This window comes from Lepidochelys kempii, chromosome 2, assembly GCF_965140285.1.
Source record: "Lepidochelys kempii isolate rLepKem1 chromosome 2, rLepKem1.hap1, whole genome shotgun sequence".
NCBI lineage: Eukaryota > Metazoa > Chordata > Testudines > Cheloniidae > Lepidochelys > Lepidochelys kempii.
This window is the reverse complement of record NC_136381.1, coordinates 27,365,709-27,384,360: the sequence shown is the minus strand read 5'-3', so window position 1 is coordinate 27,384,360 and position 18,652 is coordinate 27,365,709.

The window sequence follows — 18,652 nt, the reverse complement described above, 5'->3', positions numbered from 1 at the left end:
CATGTTTGTTTTGTAAACTCTGCATCTTTGGGATGAAAGTTGAATTCCAATATGCTGTGAATGTTCACCAGAACAAGAAAATGTTGATGTTTATCGTATTGTGGGTTATCGTTTTGCAACCCCACAAAGGTTGACTTGTGAAAATGTAGTAGTTTAACTTCTGCATTTGAAGCCTTTGTTAAGAATTGTTTTAATCTTTATTTGACTCCAATGCAATTATTTAAAGCCTGTTTTAACTTTACAACCCCACCTCCAATGGAGATAGTCATTGTTTGATATGCCTGTTGTATGAAGTCTGTAGCATTATCTATACAATATTGGCAACAGGTACACAAGTAGTAAAGGTGAATCAAAGCAGAAATGTCCATGAATCTAGATCCCAAAGCTGAACATCCTCCGACCTGAAGTGTGCAACTCAAGAATTTGGTTGGTTATAGATCTCTAGAACCTGTTCCATATTTTGGGTTCCAGGTCCAGATCTCAGTGGGCTACTGAGTATGGAAATGATCCATGCCACAGTACCACCCTACCTCATTCACCCACCTATTGAATACTTTGGGTAAGGGAGTACTCAGACCTCCATCTTTCACCTTGCATGCCCAGCACCCATTCCAGCAGGAAGTGGTATATGCTTCTCCTGGATGTAGGCCTCTCTGACAAATCCCAAACTTTCCTTTGGGAAGTGAAGCTCAAGGAAGCAGCATCCGGAAACTGATTAAGCTAAGTCTTACATACTATTCATAGGTGCACCTTGGAAATAGATAAATATGGGTATTTGGAAAAGAACTTTAAACAAATTATCTTTTGTTGTTGCATTATCCCTATTCATTGTGTGAATGCTCCAGTTCAACAGACACTTGATTTTCAAAACTGCTGTTTGAAAACATGCTTTAATACAAGTTTTACTTCCAAAAAATGTTTTAAGGAGTATTTTGTTAACGAGAAAGATCCACTTACAATAAAATGGAGTAGCAAACAAGGGATTAAGTATACTTAGTGCAATCAAATAAAACTAGTAAATAAGGATTGAGGTTACATATGTTTATCATATAGTAACAATTAGCTTGCGGCTCTGAAAGAGTATTAGAACTTTTACTGTGGGAGTAGCCATCTTATAAGACTACGATTAAGGGGCTTAAATGTGGTAGATGCTGACAGAGAATTCCAGTCCCCATAACATGGTGAAATTGGGTTCAGCTGTTTGGATTTAGCAGGGATAGATCATAAACTTGATTTCAGTGATCCACGGTATACTCCATCTTGTGACACATGTTGCTTTCCACATTCACAAAGGGGAAAAAAAACCCAACCCACTGATTGTCATATAGAATTTTGTCACTGTGATTAAAACATGCACGAGTGTAAATATAGTTATGCAGATTCTAATTCCACGATGGCTTCTAGCACCATCCATGCCATATCTCCATTTTATGTCCTCTGTGTTTTTGGTTGTTTTATTTGAGACAAAGAAATTAGGATGAGATTTTGATCCCAAATACACTGGAGTAAATCCAGTGTAATTCTGCTGACTTCAGCAAAATTGTGGCAGATGTGCACCAGAGTAAGTGAGATTAGAATCTGACCCTGAATGTCAACTCTGGTCTAACATACAGGACTAAAAAAATTGTTATACACAATACTTAGTTGTTAAAATATGCAACAAACAACTTATATGACCTGCTCTTTTTATTTATGTGTAAAGTTCACGCACAAAGATGTGCTATAGAAATAATTAAAATAACTCTTCTATTTAAAAAAATAATGGCACCAACAATGTCTTTTATTTAAAAATAAAGAGACATTAAAGACAAATCCTGCGCTTTTAAAGATAAAAGCACTAAACTTGAAAGTTTTGGTGGATCTCTGTTGTGGCTGGTTTCTGGAAAAAATGTTAATTTAGATACATGTGCTGGGGGATACAATCCAAAACTGGCAGCGGGGATGAATTAGATCATCTAATAGGGATTTCCCAACTATAACTTCTGTGATTCTTATTTTTAAATTATATTTTATTGTAACAATGAAGTACATTACAGAAATATAATACATATCACATTTGAAATGGTAAAAGACAATAGAGATTCTCCAACAGGTTTATAATTAAGAATGACAGCAGTATGCCAGTATATGTCATTTAATGTTCTGTGTGAACACTACAGCAGTACAGTCCTTACAAAAATTACTGGTTTTAAATGAAAACAATAGTCCAGTACAAGGATATTAATGTATTTCTGAGTCTACTTAGTTACTTCAGTACAATAATTATTGGTGTCAAACTTCTGAGAGATTTAAATTCTTGTTTTTAGTAACTCTGAATTTCAAATTACTTTTAAATGTCACATTTTATAAAAAAGATATTACATCAAGGAAATCATCTCAACATGAATAAAGCAGGACAAGAGGAAAATTAAATGAGAAACAAATTACATAAACAATACAGAAGAGATCTGAGAAGATCTTCACAAGAATTACCAACCCCTTCCATTTTCAGCAGCCTGAGAAAACACATGGTAAATCTGTTGAGTTCATAAGCAATAAAATTATACACAAGTTCTCATCCCTTAGGTCATGTGACAATGGAAAAGACTCACAGAGCTGCTCTATTCTAGCACTAAATAAAGTTATTTGTCAGAATCAGGAAGAGTTTTATCTCTTAAACTACTCTCTCCCTGCTTCACTGCTAGAGCCTTCTTCAGGCCTCTCCTGCCAGGCTTGCTACTACAGATTTTAAAAAAGCATTGCATGCCTTTAATCCCTGTGCAAGGCCAAAGTAAATGGACTTTACATGGAGGATAAGCATACAGGGTAGAATCCTGCCCAGAACTTGGGGTATAGAGTATTTGAACTTGGGGTATACAGCCATTCTACAGCCACTAGTTTGCGTAGCAACCATTGCTTACTGTATGCTCCATGAAGGTTTGGATCAACACTAGAGTAGGTCAAAACTCAGGATTTCTAGTCATAGGCACCAACTCCGTGGCTGGAGCAGCCATGGATCAATAATAGTGAGTGCTCTAATAATATATCTAATAATAATAATCTAATAATCAATAATAGTGAGTTGTCCCCTTCCTCCCAGCGCCTCCCACCCACCTGCCAGTGATCAGCTGTTCACTGGTGTGCAGGAGGCACTGGCGGGGAGGGTGCAGAGTGGGAGCAGAAGAGGCAGGGGCGGGGACAGAATGGGGCAGGAAGAGGTGGGGCAAGGTGGGGGCTTGGAGGAAGAGGTGGAGTGGATGTGGGGCCTGGGGCAGAGCAGGGGTTGAGCACCCTCTAGGAACTGAGAATGTTGGCACATTTGTTTCTGGTTCATGAGAAATTCTGACATTCCTGGAAACCCTGGAAGCCCTGGCATGGTAGGGATGCCCCAGAGCAGCGGATCCTAGAAATCTGAGTTACCTAGCAGCCTGCCAGTTGAACTGGCAGGGAACCAGAGAAATTTCCAACAGAAGCCGGCTTGGGAGGCAGAGTTCCATTGGAAACCTGCCTGTGGTTTGACAAAATTTCATTGAACCCATATTGTATGCATGAGACATTATCGATTTGACAAACTGACATTTGCTGACAAAACTCTGTTTCGACAGAAAATTTCCAACCAGCTTTAGCCAACATGGGTTGCATTGCAGACATATTAATCATGGCCTCCACCTACCTCCCCCAAGGTGACATGCAAAGGGTGTGGGGCAGTGCTTTGTGATGTGCAAGGCATGCAAATCCCTTTACTTCCCATCTATCCTGCTTTATTCTCCAGGGAGTGGAACTGTTGTTTTTTAGTCCTTTTTCATTCATGCAAAAGGTCATGATTCAATAGTATTCCTAGTGGATATAATACTGCACTCTCTTTGCCATCTGCAAGTGCCGCTGTCAGTGGTGGAAATTTAATAGACTCTGAAAGACACATTTCCCTCCCTGCTCTCCCTTTTGCTCCAGAAGGAAAGTCATCTGTTCTTAAACTATACCAGCTGCTTATTGCTTCTCCCTTCACATCAGTTCTGCTCCACTGGCCAGGACACTGGGTGGACAGAGCGATAGCTCCACTCAGTCCCCACCTCTCTCCACCACCTGAACAGGGAAGGAATAGCAGCTCCACAGAGCTTCCTCTCCTACTCATGCAGACTGGTGAAGCGGTAGCCCACACAGAGCAAGTAACAGTCATGCCTTTAGAATATCCAAGAGCAATGCATTGTTTCCCATGTCCAGCTTCGATTAGAGGAACCTATCATTTCTTCATAGTCACATAGGGCTGCCATGTGTGGCATCTAATCAATACTCTCGCCCAGAATATCAGATATTAACTTTTGGCCGCAATTAGCTAATGTATTATATTTTCTTTTACATTGCTATAAAATATGGATAATACATCCGCTTCCATAGATGGCATCTCTAGCAATTGTCATTGAGCAGTAACCCTTAACTGAAAGGTCTAGATGGAGTTTAATGAAAACCTATGCAAGATTTTAAACTGTAATTATTTTAATCTTGCTTCCCTGGAAGATTAATGAGAAGCATTTAACATCCATTCCCACTGATCTTTAATTTATTCCTGAAGTATTTATTCTCATTGTGTTTTAAGACTGGCCAGCACTGATATTGGACTAACTCAGCAGATATGGAGGAAATCAGGTGCTTTGATTCTTTTAAAGTTTTGTTAAGTTACCTAATAATTGGCACTGACTGACGATCAACTATAGTCTTTCTTTAAAAACACATATCAACTGGTAACATTAATTTGTCTTGTACAACGGAATCAAATTGTGGCACAATTCAGTTGTGCAGCACCAGAGGTGTGCATGGCACTTCACAGATAAAATACAATCCTCCACAATCTCAGAATATTTTACAACCCAGGGCCCTTATCCTGCCAGTGTCTCCATTTAGGGTAAAGAATCACAGGTCTCAAAGCTGGCTCTGCAGCAGTCCTCAGGCAGTATGCAGACCATAGCCACCACCCAATAGCTCACTGGTATCAGCAGGGAGTGTGGCTTAGAGTGGACCTTAGCTCTCCAAAGGAACCACTCATGAAGCTCCTGATTGGAGAAGACCATCTGGCCCCTCTGATTGGCTAAGACCCATTATTTAAGCCAGAAGGAGGCACATGAAGTTCTCTCAGTGACTAGGTGGATGGCTGGCTACCTGTGAGCAACTACTAAGTCTGACCACTTATGTCCTAGTCCACAATAGCAGGTAGCCTTTGCTGACCCATGAAGACCCCATAACTCCACTGTTAACATCAAGGCCAGTGTTTTCAAGAGAGGTCATCAGCATCCACAATCAGGGTCAGATTTTCAAAAGAGTGAACATCTGGCCACAAATGTTACAAGGGGAGCTGCTGGGTGCTGAGCACTTTTGAAAATTGAGCCCACAGTTTTGGCTGCTGAACATCTGAAAATCTGACCCTATTTGCAAAAGATTTTAATAACCTTTCATGAAACACATCCCCTGCATTTTCAACTGACATAACATCTCCTGGGCTTGATATTGGGACTCCTCTATAAGTGCAAAGGAGACAAGATTATATTCCTGTTTTGGGAGGATTCACTCAAATACAGTGGATGCCATTAAAACTCAACACTTGACATTTCCACAGACGCTAAACACAGTAGGATACCGTGGTTACTGTAATATGTACCTAAGGTGGCAAATGTACCATTCAATAACACTCACTGATATATCTGATAATTCATAACAGCACCTATGCCAGGGGAGATGGAGTTCACCCTGGGGCAGGGATGTGCTGTGAGAAGACAACAAATCTAGACTCCGCTTCATAGGAACCCCACTGGCACAGGCTGCTTGAGGTTGGCACTGAACCAGCACATCTTCTGGCCAGTTTGAGAAGCCTCTGGGAATGGTTGTGTGGCTGTTGTAGACATCTTCCTTGGAATTCACAAGGGGGACCTATGCATTGTAACACTCAGAGTTGCAGTAGCTATTGTTTAGGTATCCTGGCACCCAGTGGAATTCACAATCCAAATTAGGCTTCCTATACCATATATGGGAGAGTTAGGCATCTAACAATGGGATTCACAAAACCAACACGCTGAGCAAGGAGTCACCTAAGCTAGCCAATAGGAAATACTGAGGAGAGCACTGGGCTATGTGGTACTCGACAGGAGGTCTCTCTCTCTCTCTGTCTCATCTGTTAGAGCTGTTCCACTGTGTATAAATAGTCACCTCTCAGCCTAACCACTGGGCTACAGAGTCAGAATCTCTCTCACTCTCTTTGGCCCAATGTTTATTTAAGTATTTGTACACAGGGAAGGGGAGAGCCCAATTCAAATGCTTTCCCCACATGAAGCAGGAAGGAAGAATTGAAGCTGGGTCTGCAGGGCCAGCCTCAGGAGCAGGCAAACAGGGGGCTGACCTGGGCATCAACTTCTGGGGGCAACAAATCCATGCCCTCTGGGGTGGCAAATCAGGTTTTTGGAGGGAGGGTTTTGCTTTTTCCTCCCTTGGTCATTTGGGGAGGAAAGGGAAGCACCAATTTTTTTTCCACCCTATGCAATGAAATGCCTACAGCCACCCTAAGTGCTACAATGACTACAGCCAGCCCTGTGTCTCCCACATCCTGGGAGAGTGCCCTAATCACCAGACTAAAAGTAACACAGGGAGAACCATGACTTTCTCCCCCTCCTCCTTTTTGTGTGGATTTAGGCATGCTCGGAGAACACCTCCCAGATTGGGCCCCAAAAGGCAAAATAGGTGGGAGAACATCTAGGGTGTGAATTCTGCTGGGGCTTAGGGTGAACTAGGTGCTGAGCTCCTTGGTGGTGTCAGAACTGTGGTGCTGAGCATAGTTTTATGGATTTAGGGGCCTTGGGGCTTTAACCGTGGAAATATAGACACCGAGGGACTTTAAGTAATACTTGGTTAGGTGGCAACCGAACATGGTTTTTGCAAATACCAGTGGTACCTACATGTTGGACTTAGGTGCCTAAAATAGCAGTTATGTACCTACACCCTCCTTGTGAATCTCACCCTTTCCATCTCTCCATCTCCTTTCCTGGTAGACTTACCACTACTAAGAAAGATAAACTGAACAGTAACAAGTCACCAGGACCAGATGGTATTCACCCAAGAGTTCAGAAGTAACTCAGATATGAAATTAAAGAACTAACTGTGGTATGTAACCTATTCATGAAATCAGCCTCTGTATCAGATGACTGGAAGGTAGCTAATGTAACGCCAGTTTTTAAAAAGGACTCCAGAGGAAATCCTGGCAATTACAGGCCAATAAGCCTAACTTCAGTACCGGCAAATTGATAGAAAGTATAGTAAAGAACAAAATTATCAGACATGCAGATAGACACCATTTGTTGGGGAAGAGTCAACACAGCTTTCATAAAGGGAAGCGTTGCCTCACCGATCTATTCAAATTATTTGAGGGAATCAACCAGCATGTGCATCAGGAAGATCCAGTCAATACAGTATTGTTGGATTTTCAGAAAGCATTTGACAATGTCCCTCACCAAAGCCTCTTAAGGAAATTATGTAGCCATGGGATAAGAAGGAAGGCCCTCTCATGGATCTGTAACTAGTTAAAAAGATAGAAAACAACACGAAAGAATAAGTGGTCAGTTTTCACAACTGGAGAGGTGAATGGCAGGGTCCCCCAAGGAGCTGTACTGGAACCTGTGCTGTTCATATTCATTAATGATCTGGAAAAGGAGGTGAACAGTGAAGTGGCAAAGTTTGCAAATGATATAAAATTATTCAAGACAGTTAAGCCAAAGGCCGACTGTGAGGAGTTAGAATGGGAGCTCACAAACTTGGCTGATTGGGCAACAAAATAGCAGATGAAAGAAGTGCAAAGAAATTCATATAGAAAAAAATAAACCAAACTACACATATACAATGATGGGTTCTACATTATCTGTTACCAAGAAAGATAGATCTTGGAGTCACCATGGATAGTTCTCTGAAAACTTCCAGTCAATGCACAGCAGCGGTCAAAAAGGCAAACAGTATGTTAAGGAATATTAGGAAAGCAACAGAAAATAAGACACAAAATAGCATAATGCCACTATATAAATGCCTGGTGCACCCACACCTTCAGCATTGTGTCCAGTTCTGGTCACCCCTTCTTTTAAAAAAGGGTGTAATAGAAATGGAAAAAAATCAAAGAGGGGCCACAAACATGATCAAGAGTATAGAATGGCTTCCATACCAGGAGAGACTAAAAAGATTAGTGCTGTCGAGTTTTCAAAAAAGATGACTAAGGAGGGACATGATAGAGATCTATAAAATCATGACTGGTGTGGAAAAATGAATAGAGAAGTGTTATTTACCCTTTCACACAATGCAAAAACTAGGAGTCACCGAGCACCAGGGTTAATACAAACAAGAGGAAGTACTTTATTACACAAGACACAATTAACCTGTGTTGTATAGGACAAAAGTAGAACTGAGTTCAAAAAAAGACTGGATTAATTCATGGAGGATAAGTCCATCGATGGCTATTAGCCAAGATGGTCAGGGAAACAACCCCATGCTTGGGATACCTTAAACCTCTGACTACCAGAAGCCAGGTGTAGAAGACAGCAGCTTATGAGTCCAAATTGCCCTGTTCTGTAATTCCCCTTGAAGCAGGCCACTATTGGAGACAGGATACTGGAAAGACGCACCATGGTCTGACCCAGTATGGCAGCGCTTATGGGCTTGTGAGTACCCATGATCCAGTGACTGAACAGGTCCTCTTTTTAGTTTTTGTACTAACATCAGGATAACATTCAGTGCCACCCCACTTTCCATCAATATTTTTTGTTTTTACCATGCATGGCGCTTTGCCTTTCTCCAGTGTCCCTGCCCTGAAGAGCTTGGTCTAAGGGTCAAAATTCTACCCTCAAATTCACTTTCCACAGGAGTCATTGGGAATGTGCACATGTAATCAAGGACAGAATTTGGTAACAAGCTGTACCTTTCTTTCTGGGTCCCTCACACGAGGCGGTGTGAAACAGTTAAGCCAATGATGATGAATATTTTTTAACTTGCAAGTAACTTGTCTTCAATTATACTTGGATTAATTATTAAATGAAGATCATTAAATATTAAACTGCAGAATATTAGACATTCTACAGTCTCTGTCACAGATGAAAAAACATCTCTAGAGAGGAGTGCAATCCATTCCTGAGTTTATAGACCTAAACGTGCTAAAGGCAGAGCGTTGCAAACTCACACGCTGACCCTGAATGTTACCCTTTGAATTTGTTTCAATGATTTGGGACACCATCCTGGAAGGTGCTGAATGCCCTTGACTCCCCCTAGCTCCGACAGGCACTGAAGGCACTCAGTCTGTCACAGGAGTGCCTGGCACCTTGCCTTCGCTATTTTTTTTAATGAAAGGTAAACCGAACTGTTGACCACCACCAGATATTTTCTTACATACACAGTAAAAGAGTGCGTTCAATTTGAAAAACAATAGGAGCCAGGATGGCTGAAGCAATACTGGTTCTGATTTGCAATAAGCATAAGTAATGTTATTATAAATGTTACGATCTGTTAATGACTTGTTTTTCAGGCATTCATTTTACTTGCTCAAGCAGTTCTATTGTTAGCGTGATACAGAAAGTAAGTCTTACACTTTATTGGCTAGATTTTGCCTTTAAGGAATCTGTGAGGGGTGCATACTACAGCAGGGGCATAGAATTCCCCCCTAAGGTCTGGACATGCACACCAGGCAGTGCTGCCATTCTTCAAATGGTGGCAGGGGGGCTGCCACCCAGAAAGTGGGACTAATATGGTATGTACCACCCTGATCACTCAGCTCAGATAAAATAACAAGGAGTCCCTGTGGCACCTTAGAGACTAACACATTTATTTGGGCATAAGCTTTTCTGGGCTATAACCCACTTCATCAGATGCATGTAGTGAAAAATACAGTAGGTAGGTATAAATAAACAGCACATGAATAGATGGGAGTTGCCTTACCAAGTCTGGGGGGCGGTCAGTGCTAACGAGGCCAATTCAATCAGGGTGGATGTGGCCTATTCCAACAGTTGACAAGAATGTGTGAGTATCAACAGAGGGTAAATTATTTTTCGTAGCGACCCAGCCACTCCCAGTCTTTACTCAGGCCTAATTTGATGGTATCAAGTTTGCAAATTCATCTTCTTTTGTCTTTTAGGTTGTGAGCTTTTCCATGGCAAGGACTATCTTCCTATGTCTATGCAGTGCCTTGTACGCTTCCAGTGTTAAGAGAATGAAATAGGAACTTAAGGGAAATAATTGTGCATTCCATCCCACCTTCATATTTCTTACAATACTATTAATAATGCACTCCAGCCCTTCATATGGCTTTCACTTTCATCTCCAACAGATACCAAAAAGCAATACTCCTCAACTTCATCAAACTTGCCGTCTAATGCAAAATCTTAACAGTGAGCTCATACGCTTTAATATCAATTATACCAACGGATCAGCATATCTGACAGTCCCATGTTCCATGTATTTGGGAAGACAAGGTGGGTGAGGTAATATCTTTTATCGGACCAACCACACCTTCTATGTGTCTCTCACCAATAGAAGTTGGTCCAGTAAAAGATATTACCTCACCCACCTTGTCTCTCTAAAATCCTGGGACCAACATGGCTACAACAACACTGCATACATGTAGTTGGGAAGTTATTCTGCCCTAACACAGTTGAGGCCACATATTTTCTGTTACAGATATACAGATGCCCCCTGACTTATGCAATCATTCCTTTCCAGAAAGCCTTGCATAACTTGAATTTTGCGTAAGTTGGAAACGTATACCCGTACGTTATGCAAAAATTTCTACAACTCGAAAATCCTATTTCTGGCTTATGGAAATTTTTCCGTAAGTACGAATTTGTGTAAGTTGGGTCTTGTGTAACTCGGGAAGCGTCTGTAAAGTTCTAAAATGTTCTATATAGACAAAAAATGCTCATGTCAATTCTGACTCAAGTTCTTCCTTAAAAACTTTCATTTACTGTGGTGCCTACAAAAACTTGACAATGGTGAAGCTGGTGGCGTACTGACCAGTATTATCTCACTGTTTCTTTGTACTTGCCTGTCTGTTGTCTCTTGTCTTATGCTTGATTGCAAGCTCTTTATGGCCAGGGTTATTTTTTTGTTCTGTGTTTGTACAGCACTTAGCACAATGGGTTCCTGGTCCATGAGTAAAGATGCTAGGCACTACGATAATACATATTGTGACAAAGTAGGCCGGAGGGTCTGGGCAAACAGATATATTAGTTCTAGAATGCTAAAGGCCCTTTTTCCTACAGGCTGGGAAGGGGTTACTTCAGGTCAGTTAGGGACACCTGAGTCCAATTAAGTGCTGCCTGAAACCTGTTAAAATCTCTCTCTCTCCTGGTGATGGGGGTGGGGAGAGACAAACTGCTGCAAGGCTGGAGGCAGCAGGGAGATAGGCTTCTTCAGTGTGAGAGACTGCACTCCTCCCCATAGGGGAGACACCCAAAACCCAGTGCCTGTTTAGGGAAAGGACTGACACCCCAGGGCCAGCAACAGGACAACACCTGCCCCAGTGAGGGGGGCCAGGGAAAGGTATTCCCCTTTTGTTTTATAGACTTGTTTCCCTTTGTTTGGCAGAGGAACACTCCTCAGGCCTGCCCCGAGGCCTACTGGAAAGGTTCTGAGAAACAAACCCTGAAGAGGGAAGGCAGACATGCTCTGGGGGGGGCAGGGGCTGATTTACCCCAGGCCCTGTCCCTGCCAGATGAGGGAGTGCTAAGTCCGGTGAGACTTTGTCACAATATAATAAACAATAGTATAACTGATGTTCTAGGAATCAGCATGTGAAGAGTAATGGTCTGGCCAAAGGACAGATCTCAATGTTTTAAATTTCTTGCAAAGAGGTACAAAGAAAAGAGACAATCTAGTGAAAAACGATGAAAAAAGATGGCATTTGAACTCTTATTACTATGCTTGTATCAATTCATTTTTCATCAAACCACCAGGAAAATCATGCTCAGAGTTCTATTTTTTCCATTTCACTGAGATTTTTACAAAATAAAAGGTTTAAGTGCCTCTTAAAACTGACCTCTGTAATACAACTCTAACTATGCCACAGCTACTGCTGCACCATAATAAACTGTTGAACTCTCTCTCCCTCTGATCTTCCAGCCTCGTGATATGGAATCTTTAGCCTGTTCTAAATGTTAAGACCACATATTGATATTGTTATCCCACTACAGGATTATTATTGGTCTGTCGTTATAGGAACTAAATGTAGTTAAAATGTACAATACAGAAATAAAACTCACAATATATACTGAATTGCTCATATGACATTACAATAATATTGGCCCATAATAACAACAATATCTATTATTTTGAGTGGTAATAATCGTACTGTGCTTTGCTGAGATTCCCACTAAACGGAAGTTCTGTGTTCTAATGTAACCCATGACTGCTTGGTGTGGTGCTCTGTCTCCCTCTAGTGGCACCCTAGTGGTGAGTTTGCTACAGCCTTGGCTTTTAGCTCATGAAGTAGAAGCTCATAGACTAAGCTTCAGAGGTCCTAAATTCAGTCCTGCTCACTGATGACCAGGGTCTGTTGGTATTACACTAACAGTTACTGATATTAAATACCAACAGAACTTTGGTCCTTGTTCATAGATTCCAAGGCCAGAAGGGACCACTTGTGATCACCTAGTCTGACCTCTTGTATCATACTGGCCACAGAAATTCCCCAAAATAATTCCCAGAGCAGATCTTTTCTTGGGATGAACTAATCAAAGCATACATTTTGTTGATCTTATCCCTACTATTATCACCTAATGACAATACTCTGAAGAACACAGAGAGCAGCAGACTGCTTGATTCATTTGACACCACTAGGTTGTGCCTGAATTGTAGTTTGTAGCTCGGTACTGTAACAACCTTATGTCTGTTTTATGCTTAAGTAGAAATGGAAATTAAGTTAAAAAGTGAATTTTCAGACTGAGCAAATGGAGGACTCACAGGGCTCAGAATTTTGATCCCGAACTTATTGGGCTGGCTAGGACAGGGAATGATGTAGTGCTGATATATGTTGCCAATTAACTCAAGCAATAAAATGTACATAAAATAGCTTGAGACTGGAGAAAGGTGACATACATGGAGAATAAAAGGTAACTGTGAATAATGGACTATATTCCAGCGAGGATTTTGGATGGTATCATAAACCATTGGAGCAAAGCTGAGTGCTTTATGTCAGTTTCAGAATCCTGAGTGGGAAATATAGCCCTAAAATGCAAAGTGTGTCTGATCTCTATTTCACAGAAGTATCCAGTTTTCTATTCGTATTTCTCCACCTTTACTTTTTTTCTTCTCCATTTTCCCTTCCTATTGTCTCTGACCTTGAAGAGCTCTAAAACAATCTAGAGAATGGTTACAAAAATATAGCTGCTCACAAAAATGAATATGTTGCTGGGAATTATTTCACTGAACACTGTAAGAACTATAATATTACTAAGTTGCCGGACGCCTTAAGCTCATTTTCACAACCATAACAGAGTGCAAAACCCCACATTGAAAAGCCCCAGACTATGTTACAGGGCAACACAATTATTAGTCAAGAGACATAGTACCCTGATGAGATGTGAGCCCCAAGGTATCGAGAACTGTAACCACAAACATTGAGAATGAGGGAGAGAATGCTAATGTATTAATAACCTATTACACCCTTAGCTCTGCATTACCATTCTTTCTGGGAGGTCAACTATTTAATGTTATGGACTGTTGCTATAGACAGAGATACAAGATACTTCTCATTTTCTATATTGTTTCCCTGGACAGAATAACAAAACTGTTTTTATTTTATCCTTTCAACAGTGTTATTCCCCATAATTTGGAAATTTTCTCAATTTCTGCAGTTCCGGTTCTTACCTTTGCTAACCAGTTTGGATGTTAATGTACTAGAATAAATCTTTACTTTTAAAAAGCAATTGTAAAATATGTCCTAGTTCATGGCTTGAATTCTTCCTGGGGCCATTGACGCTTGTTTTACCCTTTATACTTTATACACAGCAAGAGATTAAAGACACCAATCCAGACAACAGCACTTGCAACAAGCCCAGATAAAAAGGACAAGGGATATGACAAGTGCAGGCAAAGGCTCAGCAGGTATAGTCACCAATTCAACAAGCCCAGGAAGGGACTAACAACAACTATAGCAGACGCCACATGACCGCAAACACTCAGCAGCAATCTTTAATACACCGAGTGTACAGTTTTGCAACCAAGAAGACAGAATTGTTATATGCAGAGAGAAAGGCTGTTACGAAAATATAGGAGATAATAATCTTCACCTTCTTTTATCTATTTCTCTACTGAGCAACAGTGGATTAAATTTAAATAATGTGAAGAACTATGTTCAAGTCAGGAATCTCTTGCATAACAAAAACAAAGATTATTTTAAAGAGTGACACAGAGCAGTCAGGTTATTGTCACAACATTTCTCAAAGAATCAGTCTACTGAGAGTACCTTCCTTAGGAAATTCAGATAAATCAGGGAATGAGCTGGGATATGCACTGGCATTAGGAACACGGCAGACAGCCTGCTAAAGATTGGTGTGCATGCAGCATTAATGGAGAGCATGTCTTCTGTCTATTTTTCAAACACATCCTACTCTGATGTTAACATTAGCTTAAGTAGTGTAACATATGCACTTGCAATAAACATTTTGGGGCCCAATCATGTAACACAGTTCACAGTCTAAGTGGCTGGATTTTTCACTGGGGTTTCCTGCTGGAGCACAGTACAGAAAGGAACCGTTGAGACTACAGTAACAAGCTCTAGTTAATAATTTTCTGCTCCTCCTCAGCCCATCCTTGCTCCAACCAAACATCTGTTATTGAAAGACAAAGCTGAGGGAGCTCTTATTTGGAGAAAACTGAAACCTTGAAAAAACCCCACCAAGACTTGATTACTAGAACTGGGGGGTTGGGGGGGGAGGGGAAAGGAGTCAAAAAGTAATCTGCACCAAAAAACAACAAAAACCTTTTATCACAAATTAAAATGTACACGAAAAAAAATTTCCTATAAAAAACACTTGGTATTTTTCAACCAGCTCCATTGGCAACAGCAATGTCAACAGCCTTCTGGCATGTTACAGGGTATCTATAATTTCATAAGACTAAGGAAGTGGTTGGAAGTCATTAGGAACTCACAAGTCGAGAGGGAACTTCAGACCCAGTTGCAGGACATATTTTCCTGATAACTCACAGGAGGAAAAACTCCTTTCTCCAAGATCTGTTGACTGTGTAGCACTTCCTGGGCCATTGCAAGACAAAGAGATGATACTGATAGTAAATGCTATACATTTGTTAGCTGCACCTGCACAGTGATTCTGCAAATGATATTTGTCTGAATTGTTTTTATCTAAGTTGGCCTCTCTTTGCGAGAAGGTTCCTTGTCTTTTAACTTGTTATTTTTATAAGTGCAATGTAAATGTATCATGCTAATCATCAATTAATACCACCTGAGATCATTAGGCCAATTATTTTTTGTTACACTGATTTTGTCATTGTTATTGTTTCATGTGTACCTGATTATTATCAACCTGCAGGGACTTGTCTGTGCAGATATTTTGCTGATATACCTTTGATCCTAACCAGATTGTAGCAACGAAGTCTTAAGTAAAAGTTAAAAGCTCAGCTGGAAGTCCACTGAATGGAAGAGAAACCATCAAAAATATCACAATAAGGTTCCCTCATGTAATCTTAAGAGACGTGGGAAACTGTCTTATGTCTCTGCATAAATTGGAACAGTGAAAACCTCAGCAAATAGTAATTTTTTGGATTTACTGCATGACAGGAACATCAGGTGGTAAGTTAAATAATGCAAGGCGCAGAAATTGAGCAAAAATCTTCCTATGGGGCTGCTTATCACAGAAATATGAGCAGCTGCTTCTCACTGCAATTCCTACTCACTTTTAAGCCTCCCCAGCTGGGATAACTGAAAACCTTATTACGGTCATTGACAATCTGACAACCATCTGAGATATAGTATGAGTCTATTACATACATGGGAGAGAGGAACAGAAACTTCCTTTGGAGGTATTGACAGCAGGCAGCATGTTTTTCACTTGAGTTTCCCATCGCAGTGTAATCTCAGTCTGACAGCTCATGAAGAGTGCTTTACACTGACACCAAGAATGAGAAAGGCTTACACTGGTATATGTTACATTCTGCAGGCAGGCAAAGGTTACCATATCAGTATGAAGCACTAGACAACAGTTATCCTGATTATGGCAAAGTGGCTTTTTAAAAGCTAAAGAAGAGACAATACTGTAGAAACAAAACACTGAAAAAACATAACTGTTCAAATAGCATAGGCCCAACACTGCTGCTGACAAAGTCATTGGTGACATTCCCATTTTATATGTTACAAATAATTGGATTTGGCAAAATGCTATTTTCATTTTTTAATAATTTTTGACAAATAATATAGGTTTATTTTTCAGCATTTTTAATTTTTATTGCTTTGAATTTTCACAGTTGTGAGCAAAATTATGGGTTTTAAGTATTGTGGGGGGTTGGTTTTTAATTTATTTAAATTTTCACAGTTGCAGGTAATTATAGAGGGGAGTTAGTCCTTGGAGGGAGTCAGACAATTGTTTAATGACAATAGATGTTGAGATTCAAAAGTTAAAGCTGTATAACAGTTAAAACACAAATTGTCAGCATCCCATGTCAAAATATACAGTCAATATCCTTAAATCAAACTCTAATAAGCTTTCAAGCAGCATTTTTCTTACTTTGCCTATTTGTAAATTTTGATTATTACAGATGAAAATATTTTTAATCTGTTTGTTTCTACAGTGAAATTGACATTTACCAACACTTACTGATAAAAATCAAATCCTTCCAAGCCTACAAAATAATACAACACACAAATGAGAAAATGGCCCTATAGGGCCAGGTTTTTCAAAAGACCTCAAGAACCAAATGTTCAAGTCGTCAGCACTCAAAGTCAGGGCCAGATTTTCAAGAGAGCTTGGCTCCCATTTAGGTACCTTAATAAAGGTAAGATCTTTCAGAACTGAACAGTTCCCATTGTAAAAGTTGTAGCCAGATTTTCAAGAGATCTGGACATAGCTCATCTGAGCTCTTTTGGAAATCTGGTCTTGACTGTTGCTGCTGAGTTCTTGAAAATAGGGTCCTTGAGGTTTTAGAGTACAAGTTAAAATCTGTATCATGTGTTTCATTAAACAACGCCAGGCATACTAGAGAAATGTCATAAGATAAAGACAGGATGGATTTCTGCACCAATAAAATGTACATTTCAACAATATTCTTGTTGTGTGGTAATATTCATTCCAGTCTGGATACCACAAGGTTAAAAACAAACAAACAAAAAAAACCCCTACATCAGTTCTTACTAACTAGGATATTGTGATCAAACTGCAGAAAAGGAGCCATCCAGTGGGATGGAGGGCATGAAGTTTCTCTGTTGACAGATATTTAGATAAGCGTTGCTGAGGATTACAAGTAGGATGTTGAAAATTCTGTGAAAAGGCCCATTCAACAATCCCTATCAGAAATGATACTCAGTGATATTCCTGGTAGATAATAAACCAGAATATCTTGAGGCCCCGTCCTTAAATATTCTCCGCTGTCGTTGGAGTGGAGGGGTCTCCAAACCTTACAGGAGGTGCTCAACACCTAGCAGGATAAGGCCTTAAACTAGTCTAACATCAGCCAATTGAGAGTAAATGCAAGCTTTGAAAAGTTTATTCCCATGCACAAACAAATAAGGGCCTACTGCCATTTCCATTTAAGTCAATGGCAAAAATCCTCTTGTCTTCCACAGTGCAAGACTGGGCCGAAAGGAAAGAACGTTTCTTAAATGGTTCTAATTATGACACTCTATTTAAAAGGTGCAATATACATATAATTAGTGCATATGATTATATATAAATATATATGCATTTTAACTAAAAAAAACCCTCTAAGTATACAAATCCAAAGTACACCAGGTAATGTTCAATTGTTTTGTATCATAAAATGTTTAAGCAGGGTACTATAAGTAATGGTGATTATAACTAATCAACTAATCATTTTATATCTACATTTTCCAAACAAAACATTATATTTTAAACAATCATAACCTGTTGCAACATTTTGTCAAAAGTAAAGGATTTGCATTTTTCCCCCTAGTGATATCAGTGTAATTTATGTCCCCATAACAGAGAGAGAGAAGTCTGCTCATCAAGCAGATTATATCTGGGTGAGAGTTTATGCTAATAAATTAGAAGTCTAAGTTTGATTTATTTGATTGAGAAGATAAAAGGAGTAGCAGCTAGAGAAAGAAATACATTTTTAATATACTACTTCACAGTCTCTGCAGTAAAACAGCAGATGAACTATGAAATTTATTTTTTAGATTTCATTAGGATTGTATTAAAATGTATGAAAGATTATTACTCATATAGGTAAAATAAAAAAAGGATCTGTCTATTATGGCTCTCTCTATCTTTCTCTCTATATAAATTATTTGGGGATGGATTTTGTTGGGACATTGGAAACACTAGTTAGATTTAGACCCAAACTACAGCAGACGCAATAATTTATAGCAACTGAATTGTAAAACACTATTCTAGTATTTAAATTAGCCTTTAATACGTAGCATGAATCATTTTCACAGTCATGCTTTTGCACATCGGACAGCACTACTAGAAATACA